At 39.5% G+C, this 19,132-nt stretch overlaps 1 pseudogene; it reads right to left on the bottom strand.

Moving 5' to 3' along the window:
• LOC116648206 overlaps nt 1-15,286 on the bottom strand; it is a 39,882-nt pseudogene extending 24,596 nt beyond the window's left edge.
• Nucleotides 15,287-19,132: the final 3,846 nt, after the last annotated feature.

The following is a 19,132-nucleotide window of genomic DNA, read 5'->3' on the forward strand; positions in this document are numbered from 1 at the left end:
GATTTCAGTCTTGAAAGAGAATTTGACCAGGAGTTCCTTTATATTTAAAATTGTAAGCTTCTATGCTTGCTGAGTCTTCCAGTTTTCCACTGTGAAAGGTGAATAAGACATGGCCCAGGGTTCTGTTTCCAAAACCAAAGCAGCTGTTTTGGTCAAGTTAAAAAAGAAAAACAGAGAGGGAGAGACAGAATTAATGTGGCCAGTAGATTACATTTAGAGTCGAAGAAAAGGGATCTCCATCGTGGGTTATTTAGGACAGATTAGTTATTGAGAACTTCATTGAGTAATTTGTTTTGTTTTGATGTCCTATATATTTGTCTTATTTTGTTTATGTCCCTCAACTCCTTTATGGAATTAGAAATAAATGAAGAAATTAATAAATATGAATTGTAAAGCTTGTTTTTAGGCTGTGTTAATATCCTTTCATCAAACAATCAAACGGGTGCTCCCCAGGTCAAAACAGACCACCCTCAGTTTGCTTCAGAGTCTCCCCAGTGGTAAGACCTTTATTCTTAACACCCATTTTTCAAACATTGCATTTGACATAACACGAACAAACACTCTCTCACCTGTCTTTACGAGGGACTGTCTTTTTTACCAGAATGATATTTTCTCTCAGAGGGATGGGTGGCGGGTGGAGATGTGTTACTGTTTCCTACTCTTCCGAATGGTGTACCTGTGCTGCTTCTAACAATAGAAACTGCCAGCAAACCTGCAGAAACCCTTGTGTCTGCATCTGCTAGGAGGCCCACTTGGAATACACAGTTTCCAGAAATCAGCTTTAATTGTGGGCCTCCAGTGAATAGAGTCAATTTCCATGACCATAGGGCCTCTCAGGCAATATAATAAAATAAGTCATCAACAGACTTGACATTATCCTTTAACTATTAACTCCAAATTACATATTGTAACAATAAAATGGCAAGGTGGAAAGAGAAAGCTCTCTAGTGAAAAGATACGTGTTTAAATTCTATTGTTAATATTTAGTGGATGTGCTACATTGGGCAAATTACTTCACTTCTCTGAAATATACTTTGAATTTTTCACCACCAAATGATAATAACCCATAAACTTGTTATGGGAAACAGATCATACAGTATATCAAAAGTGTTTTGTAAAATAGAAAACCATATTGTATTAGATCAAGGAAGGAATAAATCAACTTTATTATGAAAATTGCATATGTTTATGTTTAAAAAAATAACATTCAGCCATACAATAGATCATACAGCACAAAAAGCGTATCTTCTTCTTACCCCTGGGGGGACTTCGGCCATCAACACCTTCCCAGAAACTTCTCTCTACCAAAGATAATCTTTTGTCAGAGACATGATTTGCCAGATGTTGGCTATGCTTTGATTAATATAACTTAAGTAGGGCAGTATTTTGCCATTTTATAAAATGCATTTGTTATTAATAAAATCCTTCCCAAATGAAAAGCATTAAAATTTATGCACTTTTTCAGTTAAGGAAAGGAATTCAATAGGACTCTGTTTATGATTTGGTTTCTTATGACTCTATAAATAGTTATTACATAGTTAATGAGTCAACAAGTACACGAGTGTGGTAGGCAGAATCACAGTCCCCCAAAGATACGAAGGCGGGTGAAGACAGCAGATCGAATTAAGGTTGCTAATCGCCAGACCTTAAAGTAAGGAGATTATCCTGGATTACCCCAGTGGGTCTGCTGTGATAATAAGGGTCTTTACAGGTGAAAGAGGGCAACAGTGCGGTCAGTGACAAATGATGTGATGTTAAGATTCAATTGGCTATGCTGGGCTTTGAAGATGGAAGCAAGCCATGAGCCAAGGAACGCAGGTGGCGTCTAGAGTCTGGAAAAGGCAAGAGAATGGATTCTTCCTGCAGCCTCTAGAGAGCAATGCACCCATTGGGCACCTTGGTTTTAGCCCAGTGACCTCCATGTCAGATATCTGATCTATATGACTGTAAGGCACTCTGTTTCGTTGTTTTTTTCCAGCAGCCCTAGGCAATGAATACGCTGAGTTACATGAATATTAAGTATCTGAATACCACGCAAATCTTAGAAATGTGACACAACAACAAAAAATGCAATAGTTAAAATCAGCTACGTTTGAGTGAAAAGTCCAACGAAGTCTCCCCTTTGCAACAATTTTCTGTCTTGACTTCTTTGATATGGCACTTTCTATATTCTCCTGCCTCTGATTATTCTTTCTCTCATTCCTCCTGTTTTTTCTGGCCCCCTAACTGGAAATATCTTCTATCCACTTCTCATCTCTGTGCCTATTCTCTTCGTTGCTGTCCTGTTCTGTTCTCAAGTCTTGCACAACTCCTTCCATCTTGATGGACTGAACCATGGACCCCCAGCCCTGCTACTGTTCTCAGATTGAATTCTAACTTTTCCAACCACCTGTGAGCTACCTCTTCCCCACCACCCCCAGTCTACTTTGTGAGTGTCTGGAAGCAAAAATTCAACATGCCCTAAATTAAAGCCTCAACCCCTGCTCTCTGTGTATCTTTGTACTTCGAAGTCTCAGGAACACCTTGATCCTCCAAATTATTACCCCTAAATCTCAGTGCTTTGCAATTTGTCCTTCCATACCTAATCAGCCACTAAATCACACTCTTGGAAATTCTCAAATGACACTCATTTATTTTCTATTATAAGTTTCCACCAGCAAGGCTTTGTTTCACCTGGACTTCCTGCCTTCTGTTGCATTCTAATCAGTGCTATATTTTAAGTCCAGTAAAATTAGGAAAGCGTCATTGCTCTTTAGTCACCAGACCTTCATGGATTACCCATTGCCCTGCAGATGAAAAGCCAGCTCCTCACAGTGTCATCCCTATAGTGTCATTCTATAATTTTGAGCTAGCATCTCTTTCCATATTTGTCTCCAGTTACTTTCTTGGTGCATCAGAGATTCCCAAAGACTTTTGTCTCAGGACTCATTTATACTCTTAAAAACTATTGAGGACACCAAAAATCTTTTATTTATGTTTATTTATAGATAGAAGTTAAATATAAAATTGTTAAATTATTTGTTAATTCATGTAAAAGTAGCAATATGTTCATTACATATGAACATAAACTTTCTTGTGAAAAATAATGATTATTTTCCAAACTAAAAAAAAAAACAAAAACAAAAACACAAAACAGTAGGAAGAGTGACATTGCTTTCCATGTTGGCAAATCTCTTTAACATCTGGCTTCATAAATAAAAGCTGGTAATCATATATGAGATTGATTTAATTCATTATCATGTGTTCATTTGTTTAAAATATATACAGAAAATTCATTTTCACACAAATATGCAGTTGGAAAAGACAGGGCTATTTTAATAGCTTTTCTGATGTTTGTGACTAGTCAGTCTACTTAAATGCAAACCAAAATTCAATTCTCTTCAAGTTTATTTGCAATGCGGAATCCAGAACATATCAATTATGATTTTGTAATATGTTACCTTAAATTGTCTCCATCTATTTTGCACTTTGAATGGATCATTTACTTCCCATGATTTTGTAGCATCATTCATTGGTTATTTGGAAAATACTGGTTCACTGAGTTATGCAGCACTCCCAAATGTTGACACATTTCATTAAATAACATCTAGACACCACATTCATCCTAAAAGTCTTTAAGCAATGGGAAGCTGTTAGGGTCATGGTGGCAAACATAAATTTTCCAAAATACTAAAGCCCCCCTGAATATGGAGTGGCCATGAACACAGTGATTTCCATATGCTCTGGAGCTGCTCTGATTCACGGTAAGGCACCTACAGTTTACTCAACGCTGCTTTTGCGCCATCAGTGTGAATGCCAGTGAAGTTAAAACAGCGAATAATGTCTTAGTGTTATGGTGAAGACAGTTTTGACCTCACGGTCACCTTGAAAGAATCTTAGGGAGCCTCTGACTTCTGCTCTGTAGTCTAATTTAATGCCTTTCAAATAATTTTAGTTATTTTCTCACACAACCATCTAAAGACTCCATATTATGAAATTTAAAAGAATTGCTTCTGTTTCCATGAGAGTTGGAGAAATGGAGATTCATCTCCTTGTCTCTTCCTTCCCTCTTTCTTCCTGTGACCGCATCAGGATCTCAGGGGTTGCCGTCTTGGCAACCAGAGTTTTCATGAGCACCCTCTGCTCTCAGTGCTCCCCTCCATGCCTCCACGCCATTGCTCACCAGTGTTTTCCTGCTCACTTCCCTCAGTGGAAAAACCCCGAGCCCCAAAACACAATGTTTCTCATACCCACTTTGGTTTTGGCCATTATCTATGGCTGGGTCTTCACCTGCCTTTCTGCAGTAAAGTCTCCTCCAGGACAGGGACCACGTCTAAGTACACTTTGCCTTCCAGAGAATACAGAGATGGTAAATAGTTGTTGAATTTAATTGAAAATTTTCCCTAGAAGAAAATCATTTTCCTGGGGTGTTCGGTTCTTTCCAAGTTGCCGGCGCCTTCGATGCAAGTACATTGTACCTTCCAGTCTTGAGAGCCTTTTCCTCATTTAGGTCTTAGGAAGGCTTCTTGTTAGAAGCTGATTTTTCTTATAAAGAATTGCAGACAAGGATCATCTCTGCTTTAAAAGTTATAATTGGATGAAATTATGGAACTGTTTCAACGACCCTTATTATAATCTAACACTCCACCATTCCTGTCCGCCCTGATGCTGGTGGTCAAGGGCATTTCTCTAGGGGGTCTTCAACAGAGCTCATGTGATTGCTTCCCGAGAATTTTCAGAGTATTCTCCACATTCCTTTCGAGCGATGTCACATGTGTGATCACTCTTACTCTCTTTGAGTCTTTACAGATGTATGTACACTTGCTGGTGACCTCGTCCACAAGGCTGGATGCTTAGAATATATAAGAATATATAAGAAATGATGGCATAATGGTTGACACGAATTGTGTCAACCATTATGCCATTATTTCCACAGAGGCTGAGTGACTATCGATGTGGAACTAAGAGCCAGTGAAGCCAATCCAGCGTGGATTAATTTGTTCCATTTCTACGGATTCAGAAATGACTCATTATATGGCGAATGGAAGCTTTTTACTGACCGCTTCAGGGGGGAATAGCTGTGTCTGAGAGGATAAGCATGTGACAGGCAAGAAGGGGTTATGGTTCAGGAGCCCAAGACTTGGGGAGCCATCCCAGCTGTATCGGGGAAGACGCAGGATGCAAGAGGATGCCCTGCCTCACTAGTGCAAAGGGCACTTTCACAAGGAAACAGTTCAGAGAAGATAACATTGGGATCAAGAACAAAAATGTTGGCTTCTATCAAGTGGCTGCCTTAGAAATCAATTTTCCTTCTTCTTTTTCTCCTACTAATCCACAGAATTGGACATTTGGCACCAAAATGTGAAACAGAAACTTAGCATCCCTAATCCATAAATAATGACAAGTTTAACACACAAATTTTGAATAGAGAGAGGATTTAAAATTCCTTAACATTACATGAACAAGATGCTGTTTATGTGGAACTTAAGCAGTAGAGGAATGCTTCCTGGCTTATGAATTCCATCTTTTAGTATTTCAGAGTCTTGCAAATTCTTTCACACGTGTCATCTTATCTCACCCTACCTCTGTGAGGTACATGTCGTCTGCATCTTAGTTTAGTTATAAATTTCTTGATAAAGTTCCCATAGTGTGTCAGGCAGGGATACTCTTGGTTGTTATTCTAGAATTGGACCATCGAGGATGGGTGTGGTGGCTCCAGAAGTTATCAGAGGCCAGACGTCTTTGTTTTTCTGACATCACTTTTCTGTCTTTGAGGTTCAGAGATGACTACTATAGGTCTAGCCATGGACCTTAGTTTCTGGCAGGAGGAAAGGGGAAAGCATAAGAGAGTTCACTTTCTAGATGAGCCAGCCCATGTTGCAGGACCTTTACTAATGACTGTCCCTGATTACACGCACTTGACTGCACCTGTGTGCAGGGGAGATGGAGAGTTGCCGTCCTTTGCCGTCCCGAGTAAGGGCAGGGCTCTATTCCTAAGAAAGAACAACTAGAAGTCACTCTGAACATAGTCTTTCTGCTACAGAGCAGAAGCTAGAAGCCACATCCTCCTCACTCATTTGAACACATTGTATCTGAACTCACACTGACGATGACATATATTTTTATCATAAATAATGTTTACTTCTTTCAGTTACCTTTCATGAAATATCCTCATTTGAAAACGTATGGATGAGCTTTAAAATTACAGGTCGGTTTTCCAGTCCTTTCATGTTCTAATCCCCACGTTGGGCTCCAATGTTTATATTTCTACAGGAGCCATTGTGAAATCTTCCCCTAGTTCTAGACTTCCCCTGTACTCACATGAACTCTCCAAACTGCTTGGAGGCCACTTCTCACTATCAAACAAAACCTATCCTCCCACCCCTTCAGACTCATTCACTATTTCTAATGGCACCGACATTTTCCAGTGTTTCAGGATGGAATGGTCCCACGTCAGTGGTGTCCCAAGATCTCAGAAGAAGCAGACATACATCCTCCCTGAAAAAATATCCTCAGATTAGAGATTCTGGTTTTCCACAAGTTAAAAGCAACCAAATATGAGAGACCACAATCAAAGATCAGTAAACGTTACAAAAGGAGCCAGCACTGTGCATGAAAGTCAGCTGGAAATGCAGGCATTACCTTTGGGCTCCTTAATATGAACACTGGGTGTTACGGGCAACTGATGACTCGTTGAACACTACATCAAAAACTAGTGATGTACTATATGGTGGCTAACTGAACATAATAAAAAAAAGAATTTGTCAAATTAATAGAGATTTTGAAGAGATTCAGGCTGGAATATTATTATTTCAGGAAAGAATTTCTTTCCAAGTGAAAATAAAATAAAATAAATATTACCTAGTATAGACATATCAGACCTGTATATATTTTTCTAAAAAAATTGTTGAGCTGTGGAAGCAACAAAAAAAACTATTCTAAATACGAGGACAGCTGAAAAATGACCAGTACAATGTAGATACAGATAGAGGTATAAGCATAACTAGAGTTACAGATGGATGGAGAGACGGATCTAGATGCTCCAGATCTATCTGTAAATATATGTGTGTGTGTAACATACATACATAAATACTTATAAGACTCAACGACTCAATTGTTAAACAGCTGATTCAACCAAAGTGAAAAAGCATATTCACAGAAAACATGCACAAAAATGACCCAGAATGTAGCCCTAAGGCACAGAAGTCAGAAAATTTGCAGAAAAAGTGAAGAGCTATGGGGAGGGTATGAAACGTTCTATCGAACATCCCAGTTGGTGACACTACAAAGAACAGAGGAACGGCCCCACTGGAAAAGGTGATAAACAGCACTGTTTAGGGCTAATGAAATGTGTAAGTCCAGTCAGACCACAGCTACAGCAAGAACAGGTCCCAACAGAATGAATAAGGAGAAAACTATGTTTAGACAAATTATAGTGAAACCACAGAACTCAAAAGTCAAAGAGAAATTTCAAATAGAGAAAAGACAGATTTCTCACCAAGAAAAACCAATCTGGTTTATATTAGACTCCTCAATCTATTCATAGGACCTGGAAGATAGTGGACAATTTGTCTCCAAAATGAGGAGATGAAAATAGATGCCAATTCTCAGTTATGCCTGCAGAAAAGGATTTTATGGACAAAAATAAGCTAATGGAAAGAAATGGAAAGAAATACTAGCAGGGACTGAACCACCAGTGATAACAGCAGGTGTGCAGAGACAGGGGGTCTGTGGGGGGAAGAATCAGCATAACTGATTCTAAAACTATTTTGTTATGTAGGATGGGCTTAAGAATGCACTTTGTAACTGGTTATATGCATGTTAAAATTGAAGAGTAACATATATAGAAATCGATCCTTTATATTCTCCCAGGGAGAGGAGAACTGAAATAATGTTTTCAAAAACTCAATCATGTGTAAAAAGGGAGACAATGATAAAATGTATTGGAAAATCATGACAGTAGAAAACACAAAGTAAAATGGGTGAAGCAAAATGTTCATTAAGCAAACAAGTGCAGATGGGGAAAACTCTAGTGCGATTGCAAAACACCTCAGATTTCATAAACAAAAACATGACTAAATGAAATTATATATGGTTTGCAAGAGACACAATTTAAACTATCCGAAAATTAGTAAAAGTGAAAAACAAAGATATATTTGGCTAATAATCACCAAAAAGCAAGAATAAATGTTAAGATACAAAGTACGTGTATGGATAGATTCATTATAAAATTAATTTTAAAAATTCAACAGGAACTACAGCAGGAAGGCCACGTGCAGGACCAGCCTCGTGGGCGTGGTCAGCTCCGTCACACAGAGCCCTGTGCTCAGAAGGTCCCCATTGGGGCTTTAGTGCTTTGTATTAGCTTCAAATTTTTAATAATATTAAATTTGAGGTGGCTGCCAGAGGGGAAGGGGTGGGGGGGGTGGGAGAGATAGGTGAAGGGGACTGGGAGGTACAGACTTCCAGTTTTAAGATAAATAAGTTGCAAAGATGAAATGTACAGCATTGTGGAATATCGTCAACGGTATTGTGATAACGCAGGATAGTGGCAGTTCGGACTACACTTGTCGTGGCGAGCCTTTCATAACGTACACAGTTGTCAAATCACTCCGTTGTGTACCTGAAACTCATAAAATAATAGTTATAATAATGAAATTTTAAAAAATATTAAATTAGAGATTGTTTTCGTAAACCAAAATCCAATGAAACAGTGGAAAATATATATGTCAGGGACCTGGAGCTTCAGCTCACACATGCTCATGACTTGTCCTGCTCTCCCACCTCCCAGGGATATATTCCCAGGTCCTCACACCTGTCCCCTGCAGCCCTGGTCCCTCCCCTACCTCCTGGGTCATAGCAGTGGGGGATGCTCACATTCTGCCGTTATCTTCTGCCCCTAGAAACGGACTGGGCATGGGCATGGGAAGGCTGGGCGTGTACCCCACAATGTCTGAGAGCAGAGCAACAAGGCAGCACCATGGTGCATTTGGCAAGGGACTTGCTGAGACCTCTGGTTCACCCTCAGCCCAGGCACCTGTCCTGCCCTGCTGTGATGTTGCAGTGCAGTGGGACTCATCCTTCTCCTGCAGGCCAGGGTGGTGGCCAGTGGGAAGAAGATCTTAACCTCCTCGCCCATGGCCAGGGTCCTCTACTATCCTTCGGCACTGGGCCTGGCTTAGTATGTCATATTGCTTCATGGATGTACCATTAAATGGCTTAAATGAACAAAAATGAGCAAAAATGAAAATATGGTAGAATTACATCACAGATACCCTATCTAGCATCCTACTGTAAGATTTCAATGTGTCTTTTTCTCTCAGTTAATAGGTTAGGACGTCCAAAAGTTAAAATGATACATAAAATCAGAAAATAAATATCAACAAGCTTGATTTACTAGATACCCAGAAAATATTGCACTCAGCAATTATCTAATGTTGTTCCAGAGCATACATAACACATTTACAAAAATTTGCCAGATGCTAGGCCATAAAGTAAGAATTAACAAATTTCAAAAATAAAAAACCGAACAATCGAGTACAGAGCACATTCCCTGAAAGCAAAGCAATTAAGTCAGAAGTTAATTAAACGTAGAAAAACAGAGCTAATAAAAGCCCCATGGGCTCCTTGGAGAAATAGCTCATTCTAGACCTGGGTCAAGGGAAATAAAAATGTACCTGGATCATCTAATATTCCCTCAAAGGAAAGACGTGCTCAGAAAAACCAAAGTATGGGGTAAATTGAAGGCACACAGGAGATGACTGGAGGTGGCCCCCAAAGGCCAAAGTTAGAACAATCAGACAAATGAAGTAAATAGCATAGCACTGGTTTATAACCTGAAGTATAAAATACATACATAAATGACTGAATACGTAAGTAATTATGGAAGATGCAGGTCTTCCATACAGAATTCCAAATAACGCACGTGGATATTCACCCCTCTGGGAGTGGGACTTATTTCCCTACCTCATGGCCCGTCCTCTACTCCAGTGGGTGGGCACTTAGTCACTTGCTTCAAAGAACCCAGTGTGGAAGGGGAGACAAGGAGAGACTCATGGTGAAGAAATCTGGCAAACTCGCCATCACCCAGGGGGTCAAGGGGAACATCTCCCAGGACGCCATGTGGATAACATTGACCTTTGAGGCAGTGTGATGAGAAGGGACCTCTTTTCTGTGTGATTCTTCCCCCAAACCTGTAACCCAAGCTGACCATGCAGAAAACATCAGGTAAACCCAAATGGAGGAGTCTTTTACAAAATACTTGGCCTCAAAACTGTCAATATCTGGAAAATAGCCAAAGTCTAAGAAACTGTCGCAGAACAGAGCAGGCAGACAGAGTGGTGATCGAATATAAGGTGGTGTCTTGGTTGGGATCCTGGGACATGAAAAAGACATTATTCAAAAAAGTAAAACTTGAATAATATTTGGAGTTTCATTAATAATACTCATGTTAGTTTTGTATTTGTCACAAATGTATGAGACTGGCATATGGCAAGTCTCTGTACTGTACTGGCAACATTTCTATAAATCCTAAAAGTATTAAAACCCTTTGGACATTTTTAAAAGTTTATTTAAATAATCAACAACCCTCTGATATGATTCATCAAGGAAATAAAGAGATAAGGCCCAAATAATATTGCTAGTGAGAGAGGAGACAGCTACATATCCAGCTAACTTGAAAAAAATAGGAAAATGCCATCAAAAAGTTTAGGGCGTTATTAGAATAAAAAATGCCACTGATTTCTGTACATTGATTTTGTATCCTGCAACCTTAATGAATTCATTTATCAGTTCTAGTCATTTTTTCGGTGGATTCTTTAAGGTTTTCTCTATATAGTGTCATATTGTCTGCAAATAATGAAGACACACAGATGACAGACACATGAAAAGATGCTCAGCATCACTCATCATCAGGGAAATGCAGATCAAAACCACCATGAGATACCACCTCACACCCGTCAGAATGGCTAGAACCAAAAAGACAAGAAACAACAAGTGTTGGTGAGGGTGCGGAGAAAGGGGACCCTCATGCACTGTTGGTGGGAATGCAAACTGGGGCAGCCGCTCTGGAAAACAGTATGGAGGGTCCTCAAAAAGTTAAAAATAAAACTACCCTATGATCCAGTAATTACACTACTAAGTATTTATCCAAAGGATACAAAAATACTAATTCAAAGGATACATGCACCCCTATGTTTATCACAGCATTATTTACAGTAGCCAAACTATGGAAGCAGCCCGAGGATCCCTTGACTGATGAGTGGATAAAAAAGATGTGGTGTGTATGTACAATGAAATGCTGTTCAGCCACAGCGAAAATGAAATCTTGCCATTTGCAACAACATAGATGGAGCTAGAGAATATCATGCTAAGTGAAACAAGCCAAAGAAAGACAAATACCATATGATCTCACTCAGGTATGGAATTTAAGAAACAAAACAAACAAGCAAAGGGAAAAAAGAGAGAGAGAAAGAGACAAACTGAGAAACAGACTCTTAACTACAGAGAATATACTGATGGTTACCAGAGGGCAGGTGGGTGGGGGGATGGGGGAAATAGGTGATGGGGATTAAAGAGCACACTTCTCATGATGAGCGCTGAGTAATGTACAGAATTGTTGAATCACTGTATTGTGCACGTGAAACTAATACAACACCATGTGTTAACTATACTGGAATTAAAATTAAAAACTTAATAAAAAAAACTTTAGGGCAATCATTTTGAAAGTTTAAGGGAAATAGGAAAAATCCTAGAAAATATTTAACTTAAAATGGATGAGATGAAATATGTAGAGAAATAATTATTTAACATTAAAGAAGTTGAATCAGTAGCTTAAATGCATTCCTACGAAGAAAACAAGAAGCTGAATATCTATAGAAGTGATTTCATTAAAATTTCTCACAATAAGCAAATCATTCTGTCTCATGGGGACTGAGACTATGTGCCTTCTTTTGATTTATGAAAACAGCAAAACATTCTTTCCCAAACCAGACTTGGGAAGTAATACTGAAAGTAGCAAAGAAGAGATAATGATTGGCCAAATGCAGAATGAACCTCAATTAATTTTTAAATCTTTAAGAAAACATAGCAATCCAGATAGTTCAATTCACACCCAAAAACTATTAACTTTGGTCACATTGGATTTACCCAGGATTACACGTGTGACTTACAGTTAAGAAATCTGTAAATGATGTCTACTCTATTACCTGACGAAGGAGGGGAAAATGCATGCAATTAACTCCTTTGGGTCTGAACTGGACTACACTAGTCTGAGTGACACCTGTAAGAACACTTCCTGGGCTTCTCCTAAAAGATAGGAAGAAGCACTGGGCCCTGTGCTGGGACAGAAGACCCAGAAGCAAGAAATACAGTCCTTTCTCCTAAGGAGCTTGCAACAGACTTAGGGACACAAGTCACAAACAAGTAACTAGTGACATATGGGTTAAACACCAGCTCGAGAGAGAAATGGATGTGTCACTGAGTAAAACAAAATCAAATGTTAATTAACTGGTGTTCTTGCCTCTAGACTTGTCCCATCAGCTATTTTCCCTACACATGAGAGACAGATGATTGCTGCTAAACATACCTCGGAAGCCCCTACAGTAAAAAGAAAAGGAAAGAAGGGAAGGGAAGAGAAGAGAAGAGAAAAAAGAAATAAAAAGAAAAAAAAAATAACAAAAAACCTCACGCTTTATCCCCTTCGTACAACCTAGGGTGCAATTATTACCTGCTGAATAGATGTCAAACACTCTGCTTCAGTTGAAATATACTGGTAGAGTGGTGGTGGTTGGGGGCACTGACTAGAAATTCAGGAAAAATCCACAATTATTAATTATTAGAAAATATCATGTATCTTGACATCGAATTACACAGAATGATGCATTTTTAACTACTAATATAATATGACATGACACGTGTCAATAACAAGGAAAGGATTATATCAGTTAACATTATTTTAAAAGTGGTTAGCACTAAGAGATTTCTGTGCATAAAGTCTGAAGAAGTTAGTAGCAAAAGATATAATAGAATTTACTTATCTTCAAATAATAAAAGTAATATATCTTCATTATGGAAGGAAAAACACACAAAATAAGATGAAAAAATCACATATAATCCCCCTATCCAAAGAAAACTGCTCTTTTTATCTTACTATATTCCATTTAAAGCTCTCCCTGATTTATGTATCTTACGGCACGCTCATGTTTTTCTGCCTCTGGGGGAGCTAGACAGATAGATATAATGATATGTGTGCACATGTATGTATATGCAGCATGGATATAAAATTGAAGGGCCTTCCTTTCTGCCTTTCTTTCCTTTTTCTTTTAACTAAAAAGCCATTTAAAATGTAGATTTGTGGTAGAACTCTACCAATTACAAGGAACAGGAATGATGAAACCCAAGGCTAAAATTGTAGCCCCTGTCACTTGCTTATATCTTTAATCAGTAATTAAAGGGTTTTGCTGATTCCATTCAATAGTAGCTTCTTCCTTAATGGCCTGCAGCCATTCAGCAAGATCAATGATTTAATCATGTCATCCTGCCACCAGCTTGATCTGAAATCCTTTTGTAGGATCCTTTACAGTTTAAAGAGGCTTATTTTCAGGTTAGAATGATCTGAAGGGTTCAAGATTAAGGTCTAAGAAAAGCTCATGTATTTACCCAGTATTGATCTGAAGCCTGGAATATACATACTAAAATCACTTCCGTCCATGACTAGGAAGCAGTTTTCAGAGCACGGCGAGGATGGCATGCTACGTATAAATTCCCGTCTTCTAAACATTTTAGGGGCCCGATCATTTACTCTTGTTTGCTTTTATGCTCTCCCACAAATTAGGTGATCTTTAAAAATGCATATGCTTGCCATCAGAAGACAACTTTATCTTAGTGTGGAGTAGATGCTGAATTTGCCTTTGCTAGAATCATCTGGGAAAGCTAAAAAGCTTTCAATATTTTTATATAATTTGAAGGCATGATTATTTTTCATAGGACTGCATTTTTTCCTTTTACTTCAGAGATGATTACTATAAAAATGGAATAATAATAGATCTGGATTATCATAAAAGATCATCAAAAAGAATTCTGTGATTTTTGTCAACGTCACAGAAGAACAAAACTTCATCATCGTAAGCCCTGAGGCAGCAAAAATGATCTTCTTTACAGTAATAGGTAAACCAGAAAAACTGGTAAGAAAAAATGAAAATGCCCCAATTTGGATTTAGAAGTTGGGCTTCTTGCCTTTGCTTCTAAGGAAAACCCTTCTCTTTCCATTCATAGGCCTGCTATGAGAACGCATGTTTATTTCATGTGATGTTTATATCACCTCGGGGAAAAAGATATATTATATGTAGCATTCATATATATGTGTGTGTATGTCTACATATGTAAATATATGTACATATAAATGTGATAACATATAGCTATGTGCACAAATTTAAAGTTGCGCAGTATTTGAAAATATTATCTTAGTAAATTTTTGCCATAAAATGACATTAAGAATTGTGCATTAGTACCTCCATCTTACAAATGAGAAAAGACAGACTTAGACAGATAAATAATCTGTCCATAGACAGACTTATACAGATAAATAATGTTACCATATTTCACCTGGTAAAATGTCTTCTGTTCCTTTTCACTGACTCATGGTCTTGCTCTCAACCACTATGAAGTGGCCTTTTGCCCCACTGTGCAGTTAGTTATCTTTCCTCGGTATCTTTCCATGTTTTCCTCAGTTGCGCGGAGCCCAACGCGGGGCTCGATCCGGCCACCCTGAGATCAGGACCGGAGCTGAAACCAGGAGTCGGACACTTAACAACTGAGCCACCCAGCCACTCTGTCTTTTGTTTGTTTTTAAAGAAGACATAAACCTGAAAATTTTTTGAACAACGAATATAAGGCCCATTTTTTATGTCTGCTGTCTTTCCCTGCTGTGTCCTTTTGTCACTTAAAGACCAGCTGTGGGCGGCACCACCTGCATTTCTTCACAAGAGAAGAGAGGCTCCATGGAGCAGGGGCTATGTACATGCTCTCAGTGATTCTTGAGATCAGTATTACCATTCACATTTTAAATACACGCAAAATGAAGCTCATGTGTTTTAGAAACTTGCAGAAGTTACACATGTCATTAGAAACAAGCTGAATATAAATCCAAGGTGACCCTTCCTCTGGAATGCAAGGTGCGGGGTGAGCCAGACGCGCAGGCAGCCTCCTCCAGGCCGCCCTGCGGGACTCGATGTCAGGTGCGCCCGTGGGCATGGGCGGGTCCCCGAAGCAAGGCTCACATCCACTCGTGCACGCAGCTACTCGTCATCGCGTTTGGATCACCTGAACTAAAAACGATTACATTTCACCGATATAGATGTCCTTATCACTTAGAAATTCCTTAGAAATATTTAGGTATTTAATTGTCGGAAAGCTTTTAAGGATACCCAGCCTTCCATGGATGGTTTTCCTTTTGCTCAAAACTCACTGAAATTGGGAATTGTCAAATCCAGTTCACAGCACCTCCTATGTCTCTTTCAAACTTCAATGTTCTCTCTGGAAAAGCCTGCTCTGAATAAATTGATGGCTTCAAAGTCAGCTCCCGATGTCCTGGATTCATCAGACTGATTATATGGATTATACTGATGATACTTTCCACAGTGTATTGTTCTTCTCCTCTTTAGTGATGTTCCCATCATTCACCAGCCAACAAAGTACCTAAAAGTTTGCATGGGGGTGGGGAGGCTATGGCTCAGACATCCGTGCTTTTTACCTCCAGCCAAAATATCTCCCTGAGTCCAGGTCCACACTCGTAAGAGGGATGTCAGCAAACTAGGAGCTGTGCAGATGGGAGTAACTGCAAGAGTGTGAGGTTATAAACTATATATTTTAAGAATTCGTTAAAGAAATTCCACTCTTTGGCTTGATGGAAAACAGGCTGAGGAGAACATAAAATCTAATTTCATGTGTCAAGGAAAATCAAGTGGAGTAAAGAATTAGACGTATGTTCTCAGGCCCGAAGGATTAACCAAGACCAAATGCAGCTCTGAGGAAAAATTTCACTTCAGTTTAAAAACATAACTATTAAAAAGCCTAAATTGGGGCGCCTGGGTGGCTCAGTTGGTTAAGCGACTGCCTTCGGCTCAGGTCATGATCCTGGAGTCCCTGGATCGAGTCCCGCATCGGGCTCCCTGCTCGGCAGGGAGTCTGCTTCTCCCTCTGACCCTCCCTCCTCTCATGTGCTCTCTCTCATTCTCTCTCTCTCAAATAAATAAATAAAATCTTTATAAAAAAAAAAAAAAAAAAAAAAGCCTAAGTTGTCCAGAGGTGGAAAAGAGGAAGTAAGTTTCCTTTTGGTAGAAGAGGAAAAAATGATTTAGGGAACTGCCACGTGAAAGCAATGTGTCGGCCATTTTTGGTTTTGTTTTTTTCCATAATAAGCTCATCAGGAAACTAATTGTATTCTCAATTTTTGGCATGAAAAACAGATTCACAGAAGCCGGGCGAATCGCCTTGGTTCACCCAGCTAGGCCACGACAGAACAGGTTCAAGGCTCTCCTGCTCTGTCATTGCTCACGTGCTCGTTAAGCAGATCCCCAGTGACTCTTCCTTCCTGGAGGAGGATTTCAGAACACTGTGTGAGGAGGCCTCACGCACTCAGGTTTGGTAGGACCACTGTCCTGGCTCCCGGCGATCCTGAGGGCTTTGGCGTCCCGTCTGAGGCTTTCTTGGAAGTCGGCTTGGGTGGGGACAAGAGTGCTTTGCAGCACTAGCTTATGATTAACTAGGGGAACTCAGTCATCAACCAACCAGAAAAACAACTTTAATTCAAGGCTTGTAATTTTGCAAATTGAAAAATAATTTTATTCAAATTTTTTTTTTTTTTAATACTTGAGGCATAATATCAAGAGTTATACTGGCCCGAATCTGACAAAAGGGACAAACAAAATCTGATCTAGATTGGGTTTCAGTTTCACAAATGTTATTAAAAATCAGCAGTTTGTTAAAGTAACAACCAATAGCTCACAGAGATAAGGAGCCAAAGAGGGAAACAGGGCGGTGAGTTTATTCTGTGTTTGATTAATGGGCGAATATGGGCTTGCTATTCTGCAAAGGAAATTTAGGTCAAGCTGAAGTTTGTGGGGGAAGAAAGCCCATATTTGAATCAAAAATGTTATGTTATTGACAGAATTAAAGAGTCTTTGGGGAGATGCCAATTGCTCCAAAAGTCTTACTTTCTTGCGGGATAGCTAAGTGAGAATAACCACTCTAAAACTGGCTGGAATCTGGGAGCCACAGGGCAGAAGGACTCCCAAAGTAGGTGCTTCAAAATCTCCAGAATCCAAATACTTTCTAAGATTTGCTACAGATGATTTGTACAGCACTCGGCCCACAGAACCAACTCATATGCTTATACGTGCATCACCTAGCTCTGCCAAGTACCGGGGGGGAATGCAACGGAAGGTACGCTGGGTCTTCGCTCTCAAGCACTTGGGTTGTAGCGGGAGGAGGAAATAGAAACAAAAGAAGAGAACCAGGATATCTCAGCAGTGTAAATGAAGTGATAAATAATTGGAAATTTAGTAATAGTAACAGGAATGTCCAGTGATGGACTGTGGCTTACAGCACATACTATGCCAGGCTCAAGGATTAAAAGTGGGTATTATCCTCATTTTGCTGGTGAAGTAAGAGAGGCGTGGCAGCTAATTTGCTGAAAGCCACTCAGTAAGTGATAACACTGAAGTCGTAAGCGAGAATGTCTGAACCCAAAGCCTGTGCTCTTTGCAATCCATCATGCGGTAGGGAGCATCTCCAGCTGGGAGGATCACAGACTCTGCTGCTGTTGACTCCGGAGACCAAGCTGTAGACCTTACCCTTGACGGACATGCTCTCGAGGGCAGGCTGTCCTGAACTTCCCCCTGAGAACCATCTCGATCCAACTTGCTGTTACCTGTAACTCTCTTGGGCATAGGTGGTTCTCTGCATATTGTGAACACCTAATAGACATTTGATTCATGCTCATTTTGTTATGGTTCCCAACAGAAAGTGCTCCCCACGAATGCCGCACTTGTCTTCCAAAGTAGCCATCACCTTTATTGACAGGTGTGTAAGATGGTGCTACACAGAGGTGGGTTTTTTTTCCTTAATGCTTTTTTTTTTTTCCTTTCCAGTTTCTTTTTTTTTTTTTTTAATTTTTTTTATTGTTATGTTAATCCCCATACATTACCTTTCCAGTTTCTTGACTAAATTTGAAGTGGTAGAAAACAGAATGAAACTTCTAAAAGCTAACTAAATTTTTCTTAAAAAGATAATGTTTCAAAACGTCCAAGTCGGGCGCCTGGGTGGCTCAGTCGTTAAGCGTCTGCCTTCGGCTCAGGTCATGATCCCAGGGTCCTGGGATCGAGTCCCACATCGGGCTCCCTGCTCGGCAGGAAGCCTGCTTCTCCCTCTCCCACTCCCCCTGCTTGTGTTCCTGCTCTCGCTGTGTCTCTCTCTGTCAAATAAATAAATAAAATCTTTAAAAAAAAAAAAAAAAAAGTCCAAGTTACCATTCAGAAATGATTTTTATTTTTCTTACTGCTTATCTAGGCATTATTTCACAGTATTTTTTTTTACTCAGTTAAAAGTATAATCACATAACAATTTCAACAGATAAATTTAGAAACATAAAAAGAAAGAATATGTAATCATTAAATTAAGCTCACTCTAACTCATCCATACAATGGGTGAGCTTGGCAGGAGTTGCCGCTAAACACAAAAATCTCTCTCAGGAAGGCCAAAGCAAGCCAGTTTGATAAAAATTTAAGAGGAATTTTTTTTATTTTATTTTTTTTATTTTTATTTTTTAAAGATTTTATTTATTTATTTGACAGAGACACAGCGAGAGAGGGAACACAAGCAGGGGGAGGGGGAGAGGGAGAAGCAGGCTTCCCGCGGAGCAGGGAGCCCGATGCGGGGCTTGATCCCAGGACCTTGGGACCATGACCTGAGCCGAAGGCAGACGCTTAACGACTGAGCCACCCAGGCGCCCCGGAATTTTTTTTTTATTTATGTGGGATTTTGCATAAAAATATTCATCTAAACTCCTCAGAGTTGTTTTTCGAGATAATTTTATCCTTACCAGAAATCCGACAGTTGGATTTGGAAGTGTCTCTTATCAAAATATTTCCCACAG

Source organism: Phoca vitulina, unplaced genomic scaffold (genome assembly GCF_004348235.1).
Source record: "Phoca vitulina isolate PV1807 unplaced genomic scaffold, GSC_HSeal_1.0 scaffold42, whole genome shotgun sequence".
NCBI lineage: Eukaryota > Metazoa > Chordata > Mammalia > Carnivora > Phocidae > Phoca > Phoca vitulina.